The following is a 6,315-nucleotide window of genomic DNA, read 5'->3' as shown; positions in this document are numbered from 1 at the left end:
AATTCTAAACAGTGCGTGTATGTGATATATGTGTCTTTAAACCTCTCTTAACTTTCTAAGGGTTTTCTGACAGATCGAAACGCGGTTTGCGATATTTCATAAGTATTATATGTTGCGATTTAATTACATGTAAATTTGAATTATTTTTTATTTTTAGATCACAAAAAAAAAATTTTATTTTTTGGCAAAACTTTCAAACTAAAAGTATCTATCAATCCCGAAATCTAATCAGCTCAACCTCAAAAAACAAGCTTTGATAAATGAAAACTGCATCAAAATCGGTTGATGCGTTCTAAAATACCTCAAAAGTTTTTGAAAAAACTTTTTCGCAATATTTCAGAATTTCTTGTTAAATTATTTTCTTACAAGTAACACGTGATTTTTGACGCTTTAAGAAATCGTGTATTAAATGCTACGAATCGAATAATTACCAATAAATTTATTCTAAAAAAATTTCTGTTAAAAAAATCCCGAAATCGGTTAACTTTGTGGAACGCCATTCCATTACCTTTCTGATTATTTTCGAGTGCAAAGCTTAAAAATATATTTGATTAAAAATTTTGATCTCGAAAATTTCTAGAATACGTAATCTTAACCGGCGCAGTTTTTGAGCACTGAAATTATTTTTCTTCATTCCCGGCCGAAAGTACGTACTATCGGCTTCTAGTGCGAGGTAGAAAGCCTAACATTTATGCGCCCGTAGTATCGCGCACGCGCTCTGCTACAGTGGGCCGAAAAAAAAACAACAGCGGGATGAATGGGTTTTTTCGTGCAAACTAATACATACGACCTCCTGTGACTGCCGCCGTTTGTTTACTATAAATCTCTTATCGCTGTCACTTATGTCTATCACTATGATCTTAAATTATTAATTACTATAATCTCGGTTTTGTCTCGGGCATCATGGTGCGCAGTGTAGGAATCTTTTAAACTTTCTGTCCATTTAGTGTAATATATTATGTTGAGATTTGAGTCGCATAGACGGACAAATTTAAAAGTTATCTAAAGAAAACGATAAGTTAAAAAATATTTAAATTGCTATACTTTAACGCTTCATTAGATATTGCTTTAGCTCTTTTGACGTTTGCTTTCGACACAATTTTTGAGTACAAACAAGTGCTTCTAATATTTGAAGTTGATTTGTCAAATATTGTGATAACTATTTAGGAAGAAAAATAAATCAAGTTTTTTTTGCTCTTAATTTCTGAGTATCTTCAAACAGTTCGACAATTGGATTTTAACCCTTTAGAGTCAGAGTGATCTTGAAACGCCTACGCGTGAGAGTAGTGGAGACAGCGCTAATTCGTAGCAAGACCCAAGAGTGGAAGCTTCAAGGTCGGCCTCTTTAAAGGGTTAAATTCTGATCAGATTGAAGTCTCGATGAACATTTCTTTTTGAATACCGTGCCGTTCATTCCGATCAGCTGATTTGTTCGACAAAATTTTATTTACATTTCTATGCACTCACACCCACGCACGGCACACACACAAGCGCAGTCGGACATCCAGGCGAAGATCTCAAAAACATAATAAATGCAGTTTTGTGCACTTTAAGGTTGTTCGGACACTAATGCACTTTTGAAGATCGGAAGCCAATTTTTTGATATGTTATAAATTGCTATCTCATGCCACGTCTAAATTAATTTTTTGGAATAAATCTGACGTAGGGTTATCGTTTAATAAATAATTAAAAAATTCTGAAATTCTATCATGTAGCTTATAGAGACTATTATGAATCGCACATATATCGATTTATGTGACTACTTCCTCAAAGCGATGATTAAAAAATAAAAAACTTCTTTTTTCAATCAATCAACTTTCGTAGACCCCAGTTAAAAAATACGATGAAAATCTTCTTCTGACGAAAGCTTTTAAAGATATTTTAACGCAAAAGACTGCACCACGAACATATCAGTCCCACATACTTTTAAAAATAACAATAAATCACGTGATCTTCAGCGCAGTGTGGCAACCGTTGCACAGATGGAATAGAACGCAGCCAATTTCTTTGAATTTTAATAATTCCTTGGTGTATTTTTATGTATAATGTTTTTGACTCAACACTACAACAGTTAGATAAATATAAACAGCTGTTAAGCGCGTGATGTTGCCAAGTCCAAGTTTTGTGAAAAATACTTGAGTCAAACGTTGACTGGCTTTATTGTTTTTGTTAATTAAATTATTTAATTAATCTAATTAATAATAAATGTTGGGTAACGGTTAAATTATTCGAATGAATTTTTTCATATTCAAATTTTTAATTTTAATAAAAAAAATTTAGATTCTATTATGACTTTCGGGGTACTGTCCGGTGCAACCTTAAGTATGAAATGAGCGGGAAATTGTAGGGATGGGTTTTAGGGTCAAATCTGTTTTCCTAATTTTATTTTTCAATTAAATAAAAAATATAAAAGAAATCTAAGCCCCTGTCCGGGATAAGCAGTGAACAGTTGTCAAATCTGATTGAAGTTTTTTGAGAAAAACGATTGTTTTATAGAATTGGATCATATTGCATGCCTTAAGTAAGCGCGAAGCGCGCAGGTATGCTCTCTACTTACTCGCCTAAAAATCGTGCATTTCGATTAAAACGTGATATTCATGAATTTAAACGAAAAAATTATGGATAAAAAGCATATTGAAATAAAAAATAGTAACTACAGAACACGTTAAAAAGAGATTTTCTTATCGATTAAATAAGATTTCTCAGAAAACTCGTTTTTCTGATGATGGATAGAAAATGAATAAGAGCGTGGTATTCACTGGAGCTATGGGCTTCTGGACAACACCAACAAATTCTTGTTTCAAAAATCACTTTCACGATTTAATTTTTTGTTTTGTTCCTAAGCGAAGTTTATCAAAACCCTTGTGAAAATTGCGTGTCAAAATAATTCCGTTTTCGATACACTTAATTTTTTTTCGATTGTCCAGTTCAAATGACTTTTTCTGCGATTTCTTTGGCAGCCATATATATTATTTTTTCATAAACAGAATTGAAATAACTACCCAGTTAGGCACAGGTTGACCATCAACTAGGTTGATGTTCAATAGTTTACGTCTAACTTTATAGTTAACTTCGCGTCAACCGCTGCATTTGCAACAGTTTTCCCCAGAATCTTGACTTTAACTTACACAACATCAAGTTAGCGTAAAATCTATTGCCGGAATTTTCTCCGAAAAGGTTCGCTCAAAGTTAACGCAAAGTTGCAGAAAGTTAACGTTAACTTCACGTCAACTGTTATAAGTATAACTGTTGCTCTACTGTTAGCGTAAACTTTACGTCAAATTCCGGCCGCAGGTTTACGTGAACTTCGTTTCGCTTGTGCTAATAGGGTATAAACAAGCAGAAACTATATACATATATGATGGTATAATTACTAACTGTTTTATCATCTGTTAAAATTTTTCTTTAGTTCGACCTACAGAGGGGATAATACTACTCGCGAGAAAATTCAAATTAAAAACGAACAATTTTTGTTATGATCTAGAAAATTTGTGTATGACTTGAGCGCTTAAGGCATGCTCATTTGGATTTTCCAAACTTTTTTAATTTTTTTGGTGTATTTTTTCAAAAAGTTCATTCAAAAACAAAAATTTTAAAAAAAAAAAAAAGGTACCCAAAGGTCAATGTTTAAAAAAGTTGTTTAAAAATTCTAAATGGAAGTAGATTTTCCAAATAAAGAAAATTGATTTTTAGTAAAATAATATAATATCACTAATAATGAATAACTTAATTCATCAATAGAAACAAAATTCAATAATAAATTTAAAACTATTTAGAACAAATTTTGGAGAAAAAATTATTTTGTGAAGAAAAAAGTTCTCAAATATTTACACCAAAGAATTGCAAAAGATTATAAGATTTGAATTATGAATGTCCAAATTTTGAAGCTAAACCGCTTAGGAAATAACAGTTTCCAAGTGAAACAGAATTTTGATACCGGATAGAATTTTTACTTCTAGAAGAGAACAATGTTTAGAACTTAATTTTGTGACATATTTACTGAGTCAACCTACCCAAAACATCACACGAAAGACTGATTAATATTGTAATTATTGAATTTTGCAATCATGATTAAGCTTTTCATGATAAAGCTATCAATAATTCTAAAACGGCACTGCAACAGTAAAAACTTGTTTGGCATTAAACTAATCTCTGAAAGGAGTAAATATTGAGGCTAGTAACCACTTCTGAGTAGTGAAAAATTGAAACTTATTAAAAAAGAGCTTTTTACGATTGCATTTTAACCGATTTTTTAATATCTTGTTTAGTTCAGTAATTATTCCAAGTTGAAGTAGTAAAAACATCAATTCTTACGATTTTCAAAAATTTCAAAATCCTGTCATTTTCAAATTACTCGCCCGATAAAAGCTCATCTTTCTCGAACTTTAACCTGAATGGTCTTGATCGATAGAAAGAAAGCATACGCGTTGAGTTTGAGAAGCTAATGCGGTTATAAATTGAAAACGCTTCTATCGTGCTGGACAAGCCGCGTTATCATCGTATATATATATATATGCCGCCGCGCATATACATACAACGCCAGCAGCAACCAGCAACGCGCTTAACCAACAACCAACCAATATGCATATATACCGCCGCCATAACTGGTAACAGCAATTGTTGTTATATGTATGCGTTGGCTATGCTGCATATATATGAGCAGCAGTATGCTAGTGGTTTCCCGCCTCGCTTTCGCTGGGCGAATTGAAAAGGAAATAAATTAAATTTCAAGTTTCATTTTTATTTATTTTTTTCATATTTTCTACCATATCTCAAATTTCTTTTCTATTTTCTATGTGCGTTTAGAAAAATGCAATGCTTTTAATCTGTTACATTTTCGCGATCCCGTAATAAGAACAATTCATCGGTTATGTGGATCCAGCAAAAATAAACATGGGTATGTCAAATTTACTTAGTCCGTTGACTGAATAGCTATATGTAATTTTAAATTCCGGAAACGTTAGCAATGACTTTGCTTGCCGCTGCCTAAGAGACGATTGTTGTAAGAAAATATCACTATTCAGTAAGAAAAATATTTAAATCCGTTGACCTTGGAGGCCATCCCGGTAATTGTCTGTTTCTCTTGAGATTCTATCAAATTTTATATTTGTAGGAACTGTATTTGAATCATTAATTTCTTTTATGAATATATTATTTCTAATCTTTAAGACCTTAAGATCAAAAAAATTTTTAATTTTTATTCCAAGTAGAACATTTTTTCATTGAAAGAAAAAATGCCAATAATAGGGGTCAAAGGTGCCACTAATGGGGTCTTTTACCTTATTTTTTTTTTTATTTTAAAGTTTTTTTCATTGAATACTAATAGGAAATTCAGGGTGGTTTTTTTTTAATTATTTTTATTTTAGCAGCATTGGGAATACTACTTAAATGGATTAAAGTGTAATTCTTATATGTACAATAAAGCAGAAGAATTTTTCTAGAGTACTGATAGTTGAAAGACGCTAACTCATGTATTATGGTGTAAACTTATGTAATACGGGATGGCATTAAGAGGTCACTAATGTCAAATTCTACAAAAATTATGGTTTTGCATTTTCCAAAAGAACAGTTGAGGTGAGAAAAACTGAACTCAAGTTTCTTGTAAGGAATTTATAAAATATTCTACAAATTAATTTAAAAAGTACTATAATTTACCTTTTGATCTTATTTCCCGAAATTACAGTTTGAATACTCAATGTTATTGTTTTCAGTATATGCCAAAGTTTCTTAAATTTTTTAATTAATATTTACGCAATAGCTCTTTGATATCGAACCGGTTAATTACCATAATTATTTGTTATTACTCATAAAAATAAATTATCCATTTTAAAATTAATAAAGATAAGAATTTTTTTTGTCTAGACGTTACGTTAGAAGCAACATCTCTCAGAGCTCCAATCTTGAGATGGAGGAAAGTCTTGAAGAAGAGCCCCAATCTATTAATGCAGAAGAAATACATGAAGATATCACAGATGAAATAGAAGATTATTTTACGGATAGTTCAGAAGAATTTAATGATGCAGAACAAATTGAAAGTGCCACTCATGGAATTGGAATGGATTCTGATAGTGATGAAGAAAACAATAGTAATGACAGTAGTGACAGTGATTCTGAGGATACGAACAGTTTGAGCAAAGCTTTTTAAAATAAAAACTCAACAATTAATATTCCTTTTTATCGAACCCAAACTTTTATGAAAATGATCATTTGTTGGCCATCATTGCGATTTCTATGCGCAACAATCTTTCATTTGAAGTTACATTATCGATATTATCTTGATGAAGTTAACGCACAATAACAATAACCTTCCAACGA

Source organism: Cotesia glomerata, linkage group LG6, assembly GCF_020080835.1.
Source record: "Cotesia glomerata isolate CgM1 linkage group LG6, MPM_Cglom_v2.3, whole genome shotgun sequence".
Lineage (NCBI taxonomy): Eukaryota > Metazoa > Arthropoda > Insecta > Hymenoptera > Braconidae > Cotesia > Cotesia glomerata.
This window is presented reverse-complemented; position numbering follows the sequence as displayed.